This window comes from Pongo pygmaeus, chromosome 22 (genome assembly GCF_028885625.2).
Source record: "Pongo pygmaeus isolate AG05252 chromosome 22, NHGRI_mPonPyg2-v2.0_pri, whole genome shotgun sequence".
Taxonomy (NCBI): Eukaryota; Metazoa; Chordata; class Mammalia; order Primates; family Hominidae; genus Pongo; species Pongo pygmaeus.
In genome coordinates this window covers 51,998,990-52,021,335 of record NC_072395.2, presented here as the reverse complement: position 1 = coordinate 52,021,335, position 22,346 = coordinate 51,998,990, and the positions used below count along the sequence as shown (strand labels likewise).

Below are 22,346 nucleotides of genomic sequence, written 5' to 3'. Positions count from 1 at the left end.
CTGGGATTAAAGAGCCCACCACCACGCCCAGCTAATTTTTTTCGTATTTTTAGTAGAGACAGTGTTTCACCATCTTGACCAGGCTGATCTTGAACTCTTGACCTCGTGATCTACCCTGCCCCATCCTCCCAAAGTGCTGGGATTACAGACATGAGCCACTGCGCCTGGCCTAGCCTTGTTCATTTTTATTCTTTTTTTCTTATTTTTATCTGACTGGTTTATTTCAAAAGACCTCTCTTCAAGTTCTGAAATCCTTTTTCTGCTTGATCTAGTTTATTGTTGAAGCTTTCAAATGTATTTTGTATTTTATTTAATGCATTCTTTGGTACTAGAATTTTTATTTGGTCCTTTTTTTATGATACTCATTTCTTTAGTAATTTCTCATTCATATCCTGAATTATGTTTCTGATTTCTTTGTACTATTTTTCTGTATTCACTTGTATCCCACTCTACTTCTTTAATATCATTATTTTGAATTTCTTTCCCTGAGATTTCATAAGTTCTTTTTGATTTGGATCTGTTGCTGGAGAATTATTGTGTTCCTTTGGTGGTGTTATATTTCCTTGCTTTTTCATGTTTTTTTTCTCCTCACATTGATACCTGCACATCTAGTGTAACAGTCACTTCTTCCAGTTTCTTGAATTTGCTTTCATGGGTGGGGACTTTTTTCTGAAGATGTATCTGTAGTGTTGAGTAGGGCACTTTGGTTTCGATTATGGGTACAGTAGCATAGTCTCTGTGTGATTTCTTTGGCCTTAAACAGTGTCAGTGGTGTTTGATTTCCTCAGTGGCTTAGGGTGTGGTTATTAGTGGAGGCTGTGGTCAAGTTTTGCTGGGGGCAAAGATGCCAGGTTGGCCTGTCCTCAGGTCCCAGTGGTAGCAGCAGTGTGCCAAGTGTGCCTGTCCTTCGGCTTCAGGTATGTGTACACTGGCACCAGTGTTAGCAGGTAAAAGAGAGCTGATTTTTGGGACTCCAGGCAGCTTACTCAGATACCAGTAGTGGTGGGCCAGGCAGGTGGGCAGGTTCTTTGGCCCCTAGGCAACAAGCATAGTGTGGGTGATGGCAGTAGCAGTGGCAGGACAAATCTCTGGCTCCCAAGCAGTTTGTGCTGGTGTTGGTGGTGGCTACAACATGCTAGGTGGGCCAGTCGCCAGGCCTGCAGGTGGCATGTGCAGGTGGGTGCCCACTGTGGCAGGGATGGCAGATTGGATGGGCCTAACTTGAAGCCCCTGGGAGGAGGGCTCAGGTATCAGCGGTGGGGACTAGGCTAGGCAGTCCTCAGTCCTCTGGATGGCATGCCTGGACACTGGGGGTGCAGAGCCAGGCTGGGTGGACCTGTCCTCAGGCCCCCAGTGGTGCTTGCAAGTCCTCGTTGTGGTGGGCAGGGGTGGGGTGATCCCCAGGCCCAAGATGTGCTGCAGCCCTGCTTCTGGGGAGGGCTAAGTAGCTTTCAGTGGCAGCAGCCACACGCAGGTGGCTGAGGAGTGCACACTTTGCGTGTGCATGGACACCTGTGACTGCTGTGGGCAAGGGGGTTTGTTTTTAAGGTACATGAAAATGTGTGGCAGCATCACTGCCAGGGGCAGTGGGGTCTTTGTTACTGACTCGCACTTCAGCCCTGGGGGCAGCCGTCAGTCATGGTAGCATCTCTGGGCAGGGGATGTCAGTGGGGTTCCAGGGATGTGGAGATGCAGGGGCTATTGGGTCCAGGATGCAGGCTGGTGAGGGCTAGGCTCTTATTGTGACACCCTGCTGTAGCTGCCTAGGGTGGGGGTGAGGTGGGACCTGGCATGAGTTCCCCTCTGGAGCAAAGCACATCACATGGTCTGTAGGCAGCATCCTAGATAAGTCTGGGGCTGTCAGAGTCTAGGGGCTTTCCCGTGGCTAGGATGCAGGAGTCTGCAGTGGAAGTGTGGATCTCCGGGGATCACTCACTCACCCTTTCCCTGCACTGGGAGCCTCTCCAGGTTCCCAGCTGACCCCTGCCAAGCAGGCTGCCTTGCTTTTCTCTCCTTCCTGGCTTTAGGTGTTTCTTGTCACTCTCTTTTGAATTCTAGTGTTCTCTTAGATGATCTGTTCAAAGTGTGACCATCTACTCGCTATTTTGGGTCTTCGTTGTGGAGGGGGGTGAGTACCAGAAGCCTGCAGTTGGCCATGCTGAAGCCCCACTGAGAACCTAATATTTTTGACTCCTTGCTAATTTTGACAACAAAACTTTCTTTTGCTAACTTTATACTGATCGTTACTTACATCTTTTTCTTGGATTCGTTTTTTTTCTTCTGCCAGAGGCAACCCTTTAAGAATTTTCTCAAATAGCGCTTTATGGAACGAGTTCTTTGAAACCATCTATATATGAGCCCGGAGCTATTACTTTTTTGTGTTAAATAATAATCTAACTAGATGCACTGTTCTAAGTTAAAATGCTTTTCTTTAAAATATTTAAGGTATGACTCCCTAGTTTTCTTGTATCCTGTTGTTATTGAAAGGCCTGATAAAAATCTTATTTTTGTTCTTTTGTAGGTGTTGTGGGCTGAACTGGGTCCTCTAAAAGGATGTTGAAATCCTAATGCCTTTGGAACTAGGGTAATTGCAGATGTAATTAGTTAAGAGATGAGGTCCTACTGGAGTAGGCTGGGTCCCTAATCCAACATATTGATGTCCCTCTAAGAAGAGGGGAAGAGACACAGAGACGCAGACACTCAGGGGGAAGGCTGCATGAGCAGGGAGGCAGAAGCTGGGAGTGTTGTGTCTACAAGTTGAGGACAGTGGCAAAACCAGAAGCTACGAGGTACATAGAATGGAATCTCTCCTAGAGCTTTCCGAGGGAGTGTGGCACTGCTGGCATCTTGATTTTGGACTCACAGCCTCCAGAACCATGACAGAATACATTTATGCTGTTTTAAGTCACCCATTTGTAGTGCCACACTTTGTTCTGGAAGACCTAGGAGACGAATCCAGCAGGTCACCGACTTTTTCTCCTGGAAGATATAACCTCTCATGTTTTTCTTTGCTCTTCCTTCCTGCTGCCTGGCTGGTGTGGGTTCTGCCTGTCCTGTTCACTGCCCCATGAATCCTGTCAGTCTGAGGATTTATAAATGCATGTGACTTTTTCATTTTAGTTTTGGGAGACTTTCAGTTATTGTTTCTTGAGCGGTGTCTCCCCCGTGCCCCTTTTCCGCTTCTCTCTCCCTTTAGGGAGCTGTCGCCACCTCTCCTGTTCTCCACCTCACCTGACTGTTCTGCCCTTTCGGCTTCTCCTCCCTGCCTGACCCCAGACCCTCAGTGCACTCTTTTTTTTTTTTTTTTTTTTTTTGAGATGGAGTCTTGGTCTGTCACCCAGACTGGAGTGCAATGGTGCAATCTCGGCTCACTGCAACCTCCACCTCCCTGGTTCAAGCGATTCTCCTGCCTTAGCCTCCCAAGTAGCTGGGATTATAGGCGCCCACCAGCACGCCCAGCTAATTTTTGTATTTTTAGTAGAGATGGAGTTTCACCATGTTGATCAGGCTGGTCTCAAACTCCTGACCTCAGATGATCCACCCGCCTCGACTTCCCAAAGTGCTGGGATTACAGGCGTGAGCCACCACGCCCCACCCCACAGTGCGCTCTTCAATGGGTCTGTCCTGCTTCTTAGCCCATCCCTCCTGTCCTTTATTTCATCGATTCTGTTTCATATCTAGTATCAGCAAGTGTTTCTTCTTTCTGTTTGCTTCCGCTTTGTGTTTCCAAAATCCTCTGTTATCGCACTGGGGGCGTTGCTCGTGTTCACTGTGGATTTTTGCTGCCCTAGCTTGGTTCTGTTTCCTCAGGAAAAGGTGATTCTGTGGCTGTTTCCTCTCACTAGGGACTGTGCTCCTGGTCACCTCCCTGCGGGCTTGACCGTGATTCTGCTGGGATGATTGAGGGGTGTAGCTGGAATTGTCTCCCTGGGTATTGGGTAAAAGACTAGGCCTAGTGTGGGGTCCCTCTGGTGAGTTTCAGGAAGACAGCAGGTTCTAGTGTGTACAGGGCCCACCAGCCCCTGTCCCCCAATCCCTTTTCGTTCCAGGTACTTCTCTCTGTGGGGAAGCCACCCTCCACCCATTTCCCTGGGTAGGGCCGGGGAGGGCAGTCTTTGCTCAGGGGTCTACCAGGGCCTGGCTCCAGAGCTGCTGGGAGTCACCCTGACTGGCACTGAAGCCCCCTCCCCATGGTGGGGCTGGCGTGGATGCTGGCCAAGGCCCCATCTGTGGGTGTGCACAGAGGTTGTTTCCTCCTCCGCCCTCTCTTTTATGGGGTCCTGAGGACCCTGAGGTCCCTGCTCAGCCTGTGGTCTTTGGCTGAACAATGCAAATGTAATGGGAACCAGGAGGTGTCTTCCAGGTCCCATCCAGGCCTGGTCTGTCCTGGCTACTCCTAGGGGAGAGAACAGGCCTTTCCAACCCCATCGGAGACCCTGCTGGGACCTCTGCATCCACACTGCCTTCCTTCCCTGCTATGCACACCAACCCCAGCAGAATAGTTTGGATGTCGTCTCCTGCAAATCTCGTGTTGAATTGCAATCCCCACTGTTGGAGGTGGGGCCTGGTAGGAGGTGGTTGGATCATGCGGGCGGATTTCTCATGAGTGGTTTAGCGCCACCCCCTTGGTCCTGTCCTCGTGATAGTGAGTGCTTGGGAGATCTGGTTGTTTAAAAGTGTGCGACACCTCCCCTCCATTCTTTCTCTCGCTCCTGTTCTGGCCATGTGACATGCTTGCTCTTGCTTCACCTTCTGCCATCAGTAAAAGCTCCCTGAGGCCTCCCCAGAAGCTGAGCAGATGCCCTGCGCCATGCTTGTACAGCCTGCAGAACCGGGAACTAGTTAAACCTCTTCTTTATAAATTATGCAACCTTAGGTATTTCTTTATAGCAATGCAAGAATGGCCCAATACACCCCGTGAGGCTCCTGGGTTCCTCAGAGCTATTTTATCAGCTGATGAAGAGGCTCGTAGGTCCAGCCACTTCTGTTGTTGCTTGTTTTATCTCCATGGATGGGGAGGAGGGTCCTGTCAGGGAGCTGGCAGCCCCTACTTGTTTTCCATTTTGTGTGGACATCACATAGCTCTTTGAACAAAGCAAGAGTCTCACTCATGGATTCTTGTGTTCTGAGATGTACTTAGATCCTTAAGCAGCATCTGTGTGAACATGGGACAGCAAGAAGGCATTTAGACTCCTCTTCTGGGCCTTGTTTATTTTGTGGTGCTGAGGGGAGGGCAGGGCGAAAGGGGGATGCTGTCTTTGACATGCTGCACAGGCCATGAGGCTAGCTCATCCCACACTGTAGCGCAGGGACCAGAGCAGGGGAGGCCCTTTTATCTGTTGCTCCTGACTTGGTGGTTCTGTCCTAACAGCAGCAGGGTGGGGACTGCTGAGGATTCAAGAAAAACCTGCGTTCAAAGCTCCAGGAAGGATCTGGGCCTATGTGAGGCCCAGCCAGGGGCTGTGTATTGAGAAACAAGGACCTTCGGGGACTATCTGGTGGGGAGAGCTTTGCATAGTGAGGTCCTGGGGTGCGCTGGGGTTTTGATCGCCACCCAAAGTCTTCATGCATTTGAAGTTTTATAGCCCAGTAATCCAAGAGGGCTGTTTCCTCCCACACAGTCTGCCCATTTAGGGCCGCTGCGGGGAGCAGCCCTGCGGCAGAACGACGCTGGCCCCCTCCTCGGGGCCACGCATTACAAGGGAAAGGCCGAGCTGCCATCTGGGCACGATGCTCGGAGGGATTCCTTCTGCTCATGGCTGCGCTTCACGGTCCAAAATGAGCACTGGCCTTTCAGCATAACAGTGCACAGCCCAGGGTTCTGGAAGGTTCTGATTCTCATGAACCCCAGACCTTGTTCACGCCAAGTGAGCGCTTCAAGATTTTTCCATGGTGCCAACCAGGCCCTTGAGCTTGCGGAGTGTGAGTCCCAGAGGCCGGCAGGGTCACTGCATGTAGACCAATGACTTCTCCCTGCAGACCACACGGGCAGGGCCCAGGACCTGGGCTGTAAACTCAAGAAGGCCCTCACATTCAGGGTGTGCACCTCTGCACTTCCCTGCTTCCTACACCTCACCCCTTCCCAGCCTAGACCATGTGCTGTCCACTCAGCATGCATTTACTGAGGGTCCATTCTGTGGCTGGCTATGGGCTGGGCACTGCTGGGGTCACGGAGGTTGAGGAAACTCAGTTTCGGCCTCTGCATGACTTACAATCCATTTGGGGAGCCCATATGTCTACCAGTATATTAGGGTGTTCCACAGAAACAGAACAAATAGGATATCTCTCTCCTTTCTCTCTCTCTCTCTTTTAAGGAATTGGATCATGCAATTATGAGAGCTGGCAAGTCTGAAATCTTCAGGGCAGGCCCATTGGCTGGAGAGCCAGGGAAGAGTTGATGTCTGAAGACGATTGCCTGGCAGAATTCCGTCTTCCTCCAGGGACCTCCATCTTTTCTCTTATGACCTTCAATGGATTGAATGAGGCCCACTCTCATTATGGAGGGTAATTTGCTTTACTCAAAGCCTGTTGACTTAAATGTTAATCCCATCTAAAACATACCTTCACAGTAACGTCTAGACTGGTGTTTGACCTAACAACTGGTCACCACGGCCTAGCCAAGTTGACATATAAAATCAACCACTGCAACCAGTAACTACTAAAAAAAGTCAAATGCAATAAATGCATAATTGCACTGGAAGTATGCAGTGGCCCAAGGACCAGTGACTCTGGGGACTGGGAAAAGCTGCATGGAAGAGAAGATAACTTGGAGGAGGAAGAGGAGATTCCATTAGGCCTAATGGGGTGTGTGGTGGGGAGGCACTCCTGGCCTCTGTCCTTTGTCCCCAGCCCTTGTCTTTGGCATGGGCCTCCAAGAGAGGTGGGGACAGGAAAGACCCTGGGTGGGCTGTTGTGCGTGAGGGGCCCAGAGGTCCTCGTGAAGCTGTGCTATGCATGAAAAATCCACAGTCGGCTCCAGTGCTGGGCTCTTGAGCCTGGACCTGGAGGGTTGAGGTCGCAGCATCTTGAGCTCGGGTCAAGCTCCTTGCAGGAGAAGCACTGAACTCTTCTGAGACATCCTCAGGAAACACGCAGTGCAGCCCTGCTGGAGTCCAGGGTTGTGGTAAGGCTTGTAGAAAGCTGCCACAACTCCCCACAAAGCCTGACAATGTTCTGACAGCTCTGCTGCCTCCCCAGGGGCTGGAACGCACCACTCCCGGTGGGGGTGGAGACTTAGGAATAATATTGACGTTGATTGATGGCATATTGGACTGCGTGGGTGGCTCATTCCTGCTGCACTGTCCTCAGCGAGCAAGGCACCAGAGGGATCATCTCCATATGCCCAAAACCAGAGAGATGGAAAACATCATCCTGGGGCAAAGTGTGGTATGGGTTTCTCACTTCCCCTGGGAGCTGGTTGTAGGTCACACGACATGTGCACAGAAAACACTCTGGCTTTCTGGGCTGGTCCTGCCGTATTATTTGGAGGCCATTCAATACCTTCACAGTGGGGTTTCATTTTCCACTCACGAAGGGCCCAGAGCTCCCCAAGCTGCAGGGTAACACGTCTGCTATTGTTGAAAGGACAAGACACTCATTGAACACTCAACCCTTGGGTAGAAACAGTACCTCACAGGCTGCGGGTGGAGCACAGGGGCAGGCCCCAGCAGGAGGTCCCATCCCAAGCATGGTATTTAGAATGACAGTTCCCTGGCAGGGGGCTGTGCTGAGGTTGGCAAGCTTGGCTGTGGTACTCACTGACTTGGAATGTCAACCTCCCAAGGGAGGCTGTGCCTCCCAGCACACACAGGAGGGTTGGCAGTGTGGGGAGGGGAGGAGAGACCTGTGGAAATGACCACATGGCTGAGCTGGCCTGGTGTGTCTTGGGTTCAGTGTTCACTCGTGGGGGCATCTGACATCTGCTCTGTTATCCCTCCTGGGGGTGCCTTTGGCAGCTAAAAAACACTACCTGAACAGTCTTCTCGTGTTCAGGTCTTATGGTCTGCAGAGGGCAATTTATATCTATGAAGCAATAGTGACTCATGAGAATGCGTTCAATGTCATTGAACGCATTCAATGTCCAAGCCCAGCGTCTGGTCTCACTGTGTCCTGGGTTAAGTGCAAAGCTTGGGATGCAGGTGGCTGAGTGGTCTGTGATGGACCCCGTCTGTGATGGAGGAATGTTTGCCTTATTCTGGAAACTTCTTGAATCTGCAATGACCCTTAATGATCCCCTACAGAAGAAATCAGTGTTCCCCTGAGAGCTGTGTTCTAAGATCTTTGTCAATGACTTTCATTTTTGATGAATTGTAGCTGAATATACAGAGTATTTGCCATGACATTTTCCTAGGAGTGGGATAAACTTGTTCCAAGCCATCTCTGGTAGACTCATCTGTTCCTTCTTGTGCCTATCATAGTGTGTCCAAGGTGGTTATGCAAGTCCCTTTACTGACTCTTAATGTCCCTCTCAGAAATTAGCCACGTCAATATGACCATCTTCAGGAGAACACTCTTTTATTTACACCGGGCCCTTATCTAGAAATCTAAAATAGCACAGAGTGGTTTCCTGTGTCCAGTTCAATCCCCCAGTGCAGTGCCTGGCCCGGGTGCTACTGGCAGAGTGCACTTCAGTTTCCGTAACCAGGCGTTCCTCTTTCAAGGAACACACTGAAATTCAGGGCACATTCTGAATCATTTTGAGAGAGGGAAAAAATCCTACTTGAATGAGGAGAACTGGTTTGAGTCCTGCTCCTGCTGTAGAAGGAGAAGTTAGTTTTTTGCCTTCCCTGTGCCTCAGTTTCTTCACTATAAAGGAGTGGCCAGTACCTGTACCATGAGGTCATTGTGAGAATTGGACAAAAGGATATGTAAGAAATAGTATCAACTGGTAGAAATGTTGTAAGAGGTGATTTTTCTTCTCATGGTCTTATCTCCTCTGACAGCACAACTTTTTTTTCTGGAAAACTTTTTCTTGGCCGGGTGTGGTGGCTCATGATGGTAATCCCAGCACTTTGGGAGGCTGAGGTGGGTGGATAATTTGAGGTCAGGAGTTTGAGACCAGCCTGGCCAACATGGTGAAACCCCACCTCTACTAAAAATATAAAAATTAGCCGCGCATGGTGGTGGGCGGCTGTAATCCCAGCTACTTGGGAGGCTGAGGCAGGAGAATCGCTTAAACCTGGGAGGTGAAGGTTGCAATGTGCTGAGATGGCGCCATTGCACTCCAGCCTGGGCAACAGAGCGAGGCTCTGTCTCAAAACAAAAAAAACAAAAACATTTTTCTTATGTTGAGCAGAAATCAGCTTCCTTATGTCTTATATCCCGTAGACCTAGTTGTTAGCTTTGGAGCAAAAAAAGTAACTCCTAACTCTTATTCCAAGTGACATTCTTATGGATCTATAAGATCTTTCCTGTCCATCCACATCACCTCTGTCCATACGAATGCTTGACCCCCTCCACTATCACACTGCCATTTCAATGCCTGGCATTATCTGGGCTGTCTTAAAAGGCTGTGCCCAGAAGAGAGGAGAATTCTCCAAACAGATGCAGTATATGCAGCTGTGTTCTCAGAGGCCTTTACTGTGTATTTTCCCTGCCTGTTCAATTGTAGGATTCTGGATGGCAGAGCCCCTTTCTGTCATCTGTCTTTTCTCTTGCATTCCGATGCCAGGTAAAGTTATTTTTATATATTGGATAAATAAAACATGTCATGGGCAATAATAACGACTGGCTTCAAGAGAGTGGTAAGTGGAAGCTAGTTTCTGAGAAAGGATTGTTGAATATTTGGAAATTTTGAGATCTGGTTGTTAAATGACTGAGAACTTCAAATTAGCCATGGTGGGATTATTTACACTTTGGAAATTGGCAAATGCTACAAATGAGGATTTTGTTTTTCCTCCCAGAGAGCTGGTTCGCCAGCACAGCACTGCTTTAAGATGAGAAAACCTCCTGTCATTCATTCCCGGAGAAAAATGACATTGACTCTCCCCTGCCCTTGCAGAGGATAAAATTTAACTGTGGTTTTTTTGTTTTGTTTTGTTTTTTGCTTCCTGGAATATTTTTTTTCTCAAGAAAGAATAAAAAGTAACCCTGGGCTAAAGATGGGCAACTGGAAAGAATGATAATGTTTCCAGGCACAGGGAACCCATCCTCCTTCTCCTCCTTTTTTCAGGAAAGCTTTGGTTCAGCCAGAAAATCTGGCTGAGAAAAATATAAGACTTTGCAGACACTCCTCAGAATTTTAAACCATCAGTTTTACTGTCATCATTTTTAGACACTTATTTGCTTTAAAGAAACTGTGGAGTAAGAATGTGAAATTCAGTTAACATTCAGGTCTGTTTTTTTTTTTTTTTTTTTTTTGAAATAACTTGCCATTTGGGAAGGCGATAAAGAGTGTTAATCTCAATTGCTTGGCTGAATGTCTTAGCAAAGTTTTTACTCTGCCAGTTCCAAGATTAGGTGCAGTGTTTCTCAAGGCATAATTTATTTTTGAAGTGTTCCTTGGGTTCTGAAATTTCAGCATGCCAATGCTAAACTATTCCTTGAGGGAGAACGACTCTCCCTGAAGAGTCTCCAAGGCCTAATGTTGCTGAGCTTGACTGATAGGCAAAACATCGACAGCCTTAATTTTTTCTTTTCAAAACATGTTTAACTTCAGTAAACCTTAAGCCAAGCCTCTTGCAGATGGCAGACAGCTTAATTGCTGTGGTAACCTTGTCTGACGTTTTTTGGAAAACTTTGGGTGTTATAATAATCCATCGAACCCAGAGAAAATAGATTTCAACCCACACAAAGACATGCATATGGCTCAGAGTCTCAACTTGGCTGCTGAGGTTTTGTCCAAGGGTGTTTCTTTTTTTCCCTTCCCTTTCCAGGCTTTCTGGTACAGCTTGCAAGTCCAGCATGTATTGTTTGGACAGCAAATCAAGAGAGGCCCAAGATGAAATGAATCAGCGTTACTGTTTCTTCCCCTACCCCATCTGCCTTCCCGGAAAGCCTGAGATGTGGATGGTAAGAACAGTTGACTGTATTAATGTATTATGTTTATTTTTTTTGCCTATTTTTAGCTCATTTTGAAAAGCTTTATTGATATATGATTGATTTACAAAAATTGCATATAATGTGTACATTTGGATGAGTTTGGACAAATGCATGTACCCAGGATATCATCACCACAATCAAGATACTAAGCATATCCATCACCTCCAGAAATCTCTTTGTGGTGTTGTGTGTGCATGTGTGCATGTGTGTGTGTGTGTGTGTGTTAACACTTAACCTGAGGTCTGTCCTTTTAATATATTGTAATGTGTGCAATACAGTATTGTTAACTCTAGGTGCTATGCTGTATAGCAGGTCTCCAGAACATATTCATCTTGTGTAACTGAAACTTTTACCACTTGATGTTGTCTATTTTTGCAATTGGGTTTTACATCCTTTTCTTATTTGTTTGCAAGATAGCTTTACATTTTCTGAATATGTCTTTTCTTGGATATATGAATTTCAAAATCTTCCAGTTTGTGGCTTGCCTTTTGTTTCTCTTAATAGTTTTTTTTATGTATATGTCATCTCTTTCTATTTAAGTCTTCTTTGATTTTTCTCAAAAATGTTTACGAGTTTATTTAGGAGGTTTTACACATCTTTTATTAGATTTATTCCTAGACATGTTATAGTTTACTTATTCTTAAATTTCACAGATGGTTTGTGCCTCTAGGTTAATGTACATTGTCAATCCTTGGGGCGGCATCAGTTGTGTATTACGATAATGCATTAGTTGTGCATTACAATAGCGCACTGGCGGTGTATTGCCATAGTGCACTGGCTGTGTATCACAGTAGTGCACTGGCTATGTATTGCCATAGTGCACTGGCTATGTATCACAGTAGTGCACTGGCTGTGTATCACAGTAGTGCACTGGCTATGTATCACAGTAGTGCACTGGCTGTGTATCACAGTAGTGCACTGGTGGTGTATTGCCATAGTGCACTGGCTATGTATCACAGTAGTGCACTGGCTGTGTATCACAGTAGTGCACTGGTGGTGTATTGCCATAGTGCACTGGCTGTGTATCACAGTAGTGCACTGGTGGTGTATCACAGTAGTGCACTGGTGGTGTATTGCCGTAGTGCACTGGCTGTGTATCACAGTAGTGCACTGGCTGTGTATCACAATTGCAGTCTACATCTTCCTTGATCATGATCCATGGGCCAGGCACCCACAGGCACGTTTTCTTGGGCAATGCATTTTTTCTTCTGTATCCTTGTATAATATGTAGGATATTTTCTGAATGAATGATTTCTGGTTCAACACAGAATTTGTAATTTTGGGGATGTGACAAAAAAATTCAGCATGAAATTTGCAATTAGTTCTTGCAACTAAGATCGCTGCCATCTTAATGGCAAAGTTAAAAGTAAAACTCAGTGGAGAGTATCTTTGTTTATGTCAACGACCATGGGCTATGAAGTTTGATGACTTTTTCTCAACTGTGTTTATAAACACTGGCAAACACACTGTAGCATGGAGAGTGGCCAACTGAAACATGTTTGTACTTCAAATGGATTTATTTTCACCAGTTCCCCACACATGGGACATGTGACACCGTACCTCCTGAAGAGTTCTCAGTTTAGACCAGAGCTTCTCAACTTCGAACGGACAGCAGCCACTGAAGAGCTCATGAGACTCCATAGTCCTGGGCCCCTTATCCAGAGACGGACTGATCAGTATTCGTGGGGCCAGTTAATCTACTTTTTAAACATGTATCCCAAATGATTGTGAGGGAGATAGTATGGGGACTGCACACTGTGAACTCCTGGCATTATTATGGAAGCTCAGTTTTGTCACATATTAGCTGTGTGACCTTGAGCAAGTCACTCTATTTCACTAAGCTCTAGTTTCTACATTTTAAAGAAGTGACAATACTGTATGAGTTAGGTTGCTTTCAGCTGCAACTAACAAAAAACCTGATTTCATCTGGCTTCAGCAATAACGGGATTTTACTGGTCTTGGCAATTTAGGAGTCCTGATTTTAGAAGAACAGTAGATGTATTAATCAGCATTGTGAACACCAGAAGCATGGAGGCATAACGCCACGATGTACACCTCTTGCTCACCGACAATTCAGTGCCGCTAGCTGGGGCCGCCCTCCATTCCTGATGCAGAGATCCAGGTTTCTGCCCTCTTGTTTTCCCCATCTCGGCACCTGGCTACTAAGAGCATCGTGGGAGGGGGAGAGAGGAAAGCACACTGGCTCTTACCTGCCTTAGCCAAGAAGTGACACATACCACTGTCATTTACAATTTAGTGGCCAGACCTAGACATATGGCCCAATTTAACTGCAAGGACATCCAGCCTCCAGAGCTGAGACAATAACCCACCCCATCTGGGGTACTTCAGTATGGCAGCCTTAGTGGCTCAAGGCACGTGGCAAGCACATGGAATATTTCATGAGTACTAACTGCTTCTGCCAAGCTGAGCTTGAGGTATAATTGCACCAGGCTCTGGTTCTGTTTCTCTGTGCTTCTTTTGCCTCTGCCCTGCCCTACATCATGAATTGGCTTTGTTGGATGAATTGGCTCAGGCTGGCTTCCCTTCTGGTTGCAAGAAGATGTCGAAGGGCATCCAGGCTTCACATCTTCCTATTAATATTTGGGGAGAGAGGTGGTGTTTCCTCCTCCATCCAAAACAGAGCTCTTGAGCTCTTGAGACTGACTTAGGACACACACTCTCCACCCTGGATGCAGTCGGGATCCATCTTTGGTGCTAAGGATAGGGCCAACCTCATCCTAATCAGAATGCAACGCTTGGGAAGGAATGGAATGGATGTGGGGAGGCTGCAACGATCCCCACACCAAACACCTGCATCCCGGGGGTGGTTGTGAGCTCTAAAAAATCAGATCCTGCCAAAGCATTTGGCTAGTGGCTGGAACTCATAAGGTCTCAGTAAATATCAGCTGTGATGATGATTATTTAACGAAAAGTGTTGTTAGACATTGGGGCACAAACAATATTGTCCTAAAACCTGAGTTGGTGAAGGCGATGCCAGCTGCTAGAACATGTAGTTCCCACATTTGGGATCTCTCATGCTGAGAGGCAGAACTGAGAGAGCGGCTCAGGGACCCAGGGGGCCCGTGTCATTTATCCTGTGGTCCACCGTGGTGCCCCGGGCTCCCTTGCTTCCTGCTGGGTGGTAGAGGAAGGGAGGAGGGAGGGTTCTGTAGCAGCTTCTTATGGGCCAGCGTGGATATGGCTTCCTTGCTTTCACCCCATTCCATCAAGAAGAGCCTGCCCTCAAATGCCAGGGAGGCTGGGAGATGAAGTCCGGCCTGTACCCAGGAAGCAGAGGGCAGAGTTTGAGGACACAAGGGAGCGGAGAGGTTCTCTCTCGACTCTGCAGACCTGGAGCTTCCAAAGCCCCTCCTTCACTCATTTAGCAAGGGCTTAGCGAGAGGATGAGGAGCGCGGCCCGCCCTTGGGGAGCTCCTGTTCTCAGCCCACACCTGGTTGGGGCCCCGGGAGCCCGGGCCTTGTTGGGCAGACACAGGTCTCCCCGCTACCTTGCACACCTGTGGGAACAGAAGAATCTATGGAAGGCGGCGCCTGGTGGGCAGGGGCAGGAGGAGCTGAGGAAGGAACCAGCTCATACCGAGAGGTAGAGATTGGACTTTTGACCAGACTGGGCCCGATATGAGCCGAGACAGCCCCCGAGAGCCCCCTGAAGCCTCAGGTGGGGGAAGGCCACAAGTGGGGTTGCGCCTCAGTGGGCAGGGTCGGCTAGGAGACAGTGCGCGGCTGGAGCGGGCGCCCGAGGAGGCATTTATTAGTGGCTTCCCTCCTCCATCCTGCTTCTCATCCAGGTGGTTTTGTGCATCCACACCCCACGGCTGTTGGGTCACTAGTTTGGGATTGATGGCGTGGACTCTAAATTAGTAGTTCCATATCCATAGGCTCTGAGAAAAACCTTTTCTTTTTGTCATGTTGTATTTACTCACGTGCTGTAGACAGCACCAGTTCAACGCAGATGGAACCCCGAAGCTGGGAGCTTGCTGGACTTGCTTCGGCCTCCGCAGCACCTTGGTGCCAGGATTCCGAAGGAAAACCACACCATCAACAGCACTCGCCCCTGGGGCTGGGTCCCCGTGGGCAGCCCCACGTTCATCCTCTTCCTTTCTTTACCGCCCATCCCTTGCTGCCTCCGTCAAAGCTGCTGTGTAACCAGATGTCCTTTATTTCCTTAAATACTCTCAAGTGTTTGTTCTCATTTAGGAGAACTGTCCCTGCGGAAATGACTTCTTCTCCCAGGGCACAGTGGTGGGTGTTGGCGACCTGCTTGCCTTCCCACTGCCTTCTCCAGGAAAGGCAAGGACATGGAGTCCCTTCGCAGAAAAGAAACTCTCCACATAGGAGCAGGAAAAGGTTCATTTTCGTTTGGAAGCTTTGGACTGAGAGCCAGGGAGAGTCCCAGGAAAAAAGACTTAAGTAGCAAGAAACCACATTTTAAAGCATAGAGGCAACCTTTCTGGGGTTCAGGGGTTCAGAGGCATCTTCCAGCATCAGGCTGCCTTCCCTCTTTCTGCTTGGCCACCTCTGTGGGATGGGTGCTTCCTAGGCATATCTTCTGCTGGTTGAAAGAAGGCTGCTGCTGCTCTATCCATCACCTCCACACTCAGCCGGTTTAGAGTCAGACCTATTTCTCCTCACATGCCTCTCTTTGTCAGGGAAGAAAACTTTTCTAGATATCACTGCCACTACCCAGGTTTCTTCCAGCCCGCCCACCACGCTCACCCAATCCATACCCCCTCGACTCGACTCCCTGCGTGCTGTACACAGGCCAAGGCGGATTCTTCCTCAGGTTCGCCCAGGTTCACATCTCCTAGGTGCCTTCCTCTTCCTCTTTTGCCTTTTCTGAGCTGAAGGCTGGGGCTATCTTTGGGGCTTGAAATTTCCTCTGCTCTATGCCCGGGAGAGCAGGCTACAGGCCCTGATGCTCCAGGGCTCCCAGGTATCTTTCCGGATGTTGTTAAAAGCTCTGCACTCCAACCATCGAGGTGTGGGCTACAGGGGTCAGGTTTTCACTTGCTCCTGCTCTCCATTCTCCTGTCTCAGATCCCCTGGATCAGCCAAGGCAGAGACTGGGTTTCTAACATCCTTTGACCTTCTGGCGTCCTACCTGCAGCTGGGCCGTTCCCGTGGGAGGAAGTCCTCCTACCCCAGGGAAGAACCTCGCTGAGCTGGCACTTCTCTGCTTGCTCCCCATGTGCTAAGGAACTTAGAAAATCCTCCTCCTTAGTGAGAGCTGGCTTTCATGTGATAGTCGTGCCAAGATGCAAACAGATTCCCACTTGACAGCCCCAGTTGAGGAAAGACTTTGTTATTAAGTAAAGTAAGTGGGAGGCACGTAGAAGAGTGGCTGGAACGCAGGAGCACTGGACACACGGTTGCTGCTGTCACTGTGATGATTATTAGTGAGATAACTGAGCTTCAGGTCAGAATCAGTCCGGTCCTGAGGCCTGGACAAGAAGGGCCTCACCTTGTCCTCCCGTGGGGCCAGGAGCCTGTGGGGCTCAGAGGACATACCCCACCCTCACTTCCCTTCTAGACCATGCTTCTGGTACCTGGGACTCTGGAATTCCCACTCAAATGGTCCAAAGACAGCTTCTTCCCAGGATCCCTCCCAAGAGCAAACCTGCAGCTGGTTGTGTACTGTTAGGCCCAAGGGGTAGCCAAGGAGTGGCCAAAGGGTGGCAGTGAAGTGGAGATGGCTGTGTGTGTGGAGACTGTTTGGAGTTTGGCCACGTGAGCTGGACAACCACAAGTGCCTGTTTCTTAGGAGGTGAGACAGAATTGGGCAGGCGGAAAAGAAACGGAGAAAGGAGGAGGTGGGATGCCAGCTAGTAGACAGAGCCACTTCCTCCCAGACCACCATATTCCAGCATTGTCTTGGGAGCCCAAGACCTCTAAATTCAAACCAGGTTTTCCAGGTTGTTATAAGGCATATTTATCAAGGCAGGCGGCTAGAACACAACTGAACAGCTTGTTAACTTGATTTATTACTTTTCAGTGTTTAGCCATGTGGTTTGTGGCCTCCATTTTTATACGTGCCGTGGGCCTCACCGATGCTAGGATGGGCCTGACCAGAAGGGTGTGTGTAACTTGCTGATATAGCACCTTAACCACTGACAAAGCAGTTTTTATTTATATTATCTTGTTCCATTCCTCCACTTAACTTTCAAAACAGCCACAGACTGGGGTATTACTATTATTCCCAGCTGACAGTGTTGAATGCTATGAAGCTAATATACCATGTAATTCAATTGTGTAGTTTAAATTTCTTTCCTAAAAGAAAAATGATCAAGACACTGTATACATAAAAGCCAGTGTTCACTCAATGCTGGTTTTTTTTTGTTTTTTTTTTTCCATGCAGCAGACCCGTCCTTGCTTGTCCTAAGTAACACAGAGTGGCTTTGTCTCCTCAGGAGATATTTTCTCAAAGCTACCATTCTCCACGTGCCTCCCAATGACCTTGTTTGAAAAGTATCACCTCCCAGTAAATACCTGATGCTTGGCAAGAAGGCCACTACAGAGGTATTTGAGCACTGTCCTTGTGCTCAGCACTGTGCCAGATTCTGCCAGAAACAGAAAATTATAGGGCATGGTTCCTGCTTGCAGAGTAGTGAATAGAGCTGAGGAAATAAGAGTTAACAGTGAAGAAATACAGAATGACAATGCATATTTTAATGCTACGTTGTGTGGGAAGTCTAGAGCAGGGGTCGGCAGACTTTTTCTGTAAAGAGCCAGATTGTAAATATTTTAGGCTTTGAGGGACAAATGGTCTCTGCTGCAAGCTACTCAACTCTGCTGTTGTAGCTCAAAAGCAACCACAGATGATAGGTAAGTGAATGAGCATGGCTGTTGCTGTGGACTCAATGTGTCCCCCTGAAATCCATGTATTGAAGCCATTTGAGAGGTAATTAGGTTTAGATGAGATCATGCGGGTGGAGCCCGGCATGGTGGGATTAGTGACTTTGTAAGAAGATGAAGAGACCAGAGCTCTCTTTTTCATCACAGCAAGAAGGCAGCCGCCTGCAAACCAGGAAGTGAGCCCTCACCAGAACCCCAACCATGCTGGCACCCTAGACTCAAATTTCCAACCTCTAGAACTGTAAGAAATAAATATTTGTTGTTTAAGTCACCCAGCTGATGGTATTCTGTTATATTAGCCTGAGCTGACAAAGACGGTATTCCAATAAAAATAAAGGGACACTCAAATCTGAACTTTATATAATTTTCATCTGTCATGAAGTTTTGTTTTTCCTTTTAAATTTTTCCAGCCATTTAAAAATGTTGCAAGTATCCTTAGCTTTCTGGCAATAGAAAAACAAGTAGCAGGCTGACATTAGCCTTTGGGGTATAGTTGTTGACCTGGGGTCTACAGCAATGTCTCCTGAATTGTTCAGCAGAACAAAATTACTCATGAGCTATTAATAAGCATTCAGAGACAATAAGTCAGGGAATGGCTACGTACTCTGCATCCTGGTTAGAGAGTCATATCGTGCAATAGCATATTAAAGGCTCTGAGGAGTCCCACAGTAAGGAAACATGTTCATCATGTGCATGTTGTTTATTGCAGCATTTTCCAAACTTGGTCATGAGAATCCTCCTGCTCCTCCATCTTCCCTTCTTCTGCCCTCCCTTCCTCCCCTTCCTCTTAGACTTCTTCTCTTTCATTCTCTTCTTCCCCTTCTTCTTTTTCCTCCTATCTTGCTCTCTTCTCCTCCTTCTTTCTCTCCTCCTCCTTTTCCTCCTTGTTTCTCTCTTCCTCCTTTTCTGTCTTCCTCCTCTTCCTTTCCTCTCACTTCTTCTCCTTCCTTCCTTCCTCCCTCCCTCCCTCCCTGCCTCCCTTCCTCCCTTTCTCCCTTTCTCCCTTTCTCTCTCTCTTTTTCTTTCTTTCTTTCTTTCTTTCTTTCCTTCCTTCCTTCCTTCTTTCTTTCCTTCCTTCCATCTTTCTTTCCTTTCTTCTTTTCTTCCTTCTTCCTCACTTTCCAGCTTCTCCTTCTTTTTCTCTCTTCTCCTCCTCCTCTGCCACACGATGGGTATTAACTCATACATTGGATACTCTGAAGAGCCCAGATTGGGAAACGTCCAGATGCACTAAAGCTGTTGCTAGCACAGTTTGGAAGTGGTGGGAAGAGTTTGGGGAATGTTTATGGAAGAGCTGGAATTTAAAATTACACAACTTTCTTATGAGTTCAGTTTCAGTTGGAGAGAAGTGATTTTTTTCCTTGACAAACAATCCTGTCCTCTTGAGGGACACATGTCCTCTGCTGTGTCCCTGGGAAGCTCCATCCTTGGAATGGAAGGGATCTTTAGGGGGAAAACCTGCTACTGACTTGGATTTCAGGGTCTGTAACATGCCAGTGCGGACCATAGGCTCTTGATCCCCAGCGCAGCCTGATCCTTCCCATCTCAGGCAATGGCCAGAAACATAGGATTCATCCTTGACTCCTCTCTTGCTTTTATACCCACAACCAATTCATCAGCAAACCTTTTCAATTCTACCCTCAAAATACATTCTGAATTAAACACTTCTTATCACCTCTAGCCCAGTCCACCTGCCCCACAATAGTTAGCGCTCCAGCCCCACAAGTGTTCCCAGACCAGAGGTCTTCAGAGTGTGGAGGTACAGAAACCATTAAACATTTTATTTATATTTACTCATTCCCCATCCTTCTGTCATTTAATAATGTGCACATTGTACATTTTCCAGGGTACATATTATATTATTAAAACAGAACATGTTTACAATTTATAATATAGTGTTGAAGAGGGAAGCTTTTCCTCTGCCCTTTGACGATTCGCTGATATGAACTAATAACAGATAGATTAACAGGAGGAAAGGCAGGCATATTTATTAACATGCATAAGCATGGGAGCCATACAAAATATGAGGACCAATGAAAGGCTTGATGGTTGAAGCTTTGATACCCTCATCATAGCAGGGAGGGAAGTGAGGAGCTGCAGGCAATTTTAGAGGGTAGTCAGTGATTTTAGGGTGCATGAATGGGCCTGAAGACCAGACAATGGTTTGTAAATTATTTTCTTTGGATGCTGAATGGGACCAAAGTACAAACAGCAGCTTGGGGACAAGTTATAGGAAATTAAGGGGTGGAACTGAAGTGTGAGCAAAGGCCGCCTTGTTATGTAGGTAATCTCTCAGAGTTGCCCTTAGAAGAATAAATGGAAAGTCTGTCTGGATGTGGAGACTTTGAGTCTCTTCTCTAGGGGTTAATCTTTCTTGGTTGTTTGATAAGATTCCTAGGGAGGGAGTTTAAGACAATTGAATTCCTTTTTTTTTTTTTCTTTTTGAGACGGAGTCTCACTCTGTTGCCCAAGCTGCGGGGGCATGATCTTGGCTCACTGCAACCTTCACCTCCCAGGTTCAAACAGTTCTCCTGCCTCAGCCTCCCAAGTAGCTGGGATTACAGGAATGCACCACTATGCCTGGCTAATTTTTGTGCTTTTAGTAGAGACAGTGTTTTGCCATGTTGGCCAGGCTGGTCTCGAACTCCTGACCTCAAGTGATCCACCTGCCTCGGCCTCCCAAAGTGCTGGGGTTACAGGTGTGATCTACCGTGCCCTGCTGACAATTGAATTCCTTTTAGCAAGAAGTTTCCTCAATCAAATAAGAAAATTCCAGAGAGAGCCCCTCCCTGCATTTGGTTGTTGTGGGGAGGGGACAATTGTGGAGAGAAACAAGAGAAGGTTAGAAAGTCCATGGTTCTGTGGTAGCTTTTGAGGCTTTCCAATTTCATTTAATTAAGACGTGCTCAGCATATCAAAGCACCATATTTTGGGGTATTGTCCTCTGAGCCCCAGCAATAAATAATGTGTTTAATGTGTTTGTGTGTGTGTGTGTGTGTGTGTGTGTATGTGTAGAAGGAGGGGTGGAGAATTTGGGTTATTTTTGCAAGCAATTTGTTCTGCACACGTAAAATAAAAGCCAATCCTTCTCCTGAGAATAGCTAGAAAAGAAGAAAATATTAAAAATATCTGAAGGCACTGGACAGTTCACAAGGCAGTGAAGAATTTTAGAGATGAGATCTGGGAGAGAAATAAAATACAGAAAAGTGAGCCAGCATTGTGACCACTTTCCCCTAGGTATCCTTTTTTCAGAAGAGGTGGCTGAGAGAGTGAGAAGCTAACAGAGCTGTTGATAGACAACAGGGATAGGAGAACAGACATGGGCATTCAGGGTCTGCAAGGAACTTGAGACCCAGAGTCCCCTTCCCCACAACTATCTCAGTATTTGGGTTGGGAAAACCACATAAGGGTACAGCCTAGGAGTAAAGATTGACCTGAAATAGTCTGGCGTTTGCAATAAATTAAGCTAGGTTTGAATTCGTTCAACCCCAGATTGGATTAAGGAGGTTAGGGATTGTTAGGGCCCATAGATTCCAGACATAAGTAAAGGTAATTTCTCTCTGGAAAAAGGTAACATTCTTCCATATCTCCATGTATTTCATATACAATGTCTGGCACTCAACCAAAATAACCTGGTGCATGAGGAGACAAGACAATGTTGAGAGAGAGACATATATCTAAATTTGTGGATTTAAAACAACCATGCTTAATATGGTCAAGGAAATAAATACAAATCGGGGATTTTGGCAGAGAATTAGAAAGTATAAAACAGAATCAAAAGAAAATTTTAGAGATGAAAAAAATATAGAATTCAGGCCATAAGGTGTAATACAGATTAGACATAGCTGAGGAGAAAATTAGTGAACTGGAATAAGAAAAATATCTAGAAGAAGCACAGAATGAAGAAATCAGAAAAGAGCGAGAGACATAAGGAAGCAAAGTAAAAGGTCTAACAAGGAGAAGAAGGGAGAAAATGAGACAGAGGTAATATCTGAAGAGATAATAATGAAAAATTTTCCAAAACAGATGACAGGCTTTAAACCACTTATTCCAAAAGGACTCTGAACCCCAAGCAAGATAGATATGAGGAAAACCACACTTAAGTGCATTATAGTAAAGCTGCTACCCACCAGAGATAGAGGGAAAACTTCATTAAAAAAAGATCAAATCCAATTTCCTGAGAATGCCTGGCAAAAACTACGTGACCTGGCCTTATTTTCTCAGCTTCATTTCTTACCACCTGCTACCTTGTTTCTTTAACCTTTATTGGATGCTCCTTTAACACAACAACCTTGTTTCGTGGTCAGGACTGCTGTTTCCTTGGTCTAGGAAAATCTTCCCAGATATTTATTTGGCTTCCTCCCTCGCTTCATTCAGGTCTCTGCTCAAATTCAGGGTCCTCAGAAGGTTTCTTTGCTGACCCTTAGCCTGCC

General features: G+C 46.9%; 1 protein-coding gene across 1 annotated transcript in view; it reads left to right on the top strand.

The window, feature by feature from the left end:
* LOC129022577 (uncharacterized) overlaps positions 1-22,346 on the top strand; it is a 118,380-nt gene that overhangs the window by 1,950 nt on the left and 94,084 nt on the right. Inside the window, exons 2-3 of the mRNA XM_063659883.1 lie at positions 6,315-6,504; positions 10,875-11,010. The gene's annotated coding sequence lies outside the window, so the exon portion shown is untranslated. The remainder of the gene's footprint in view (positions 1-6,314; positions 6,505-10,874; positions 11,011-22,346) is intronic.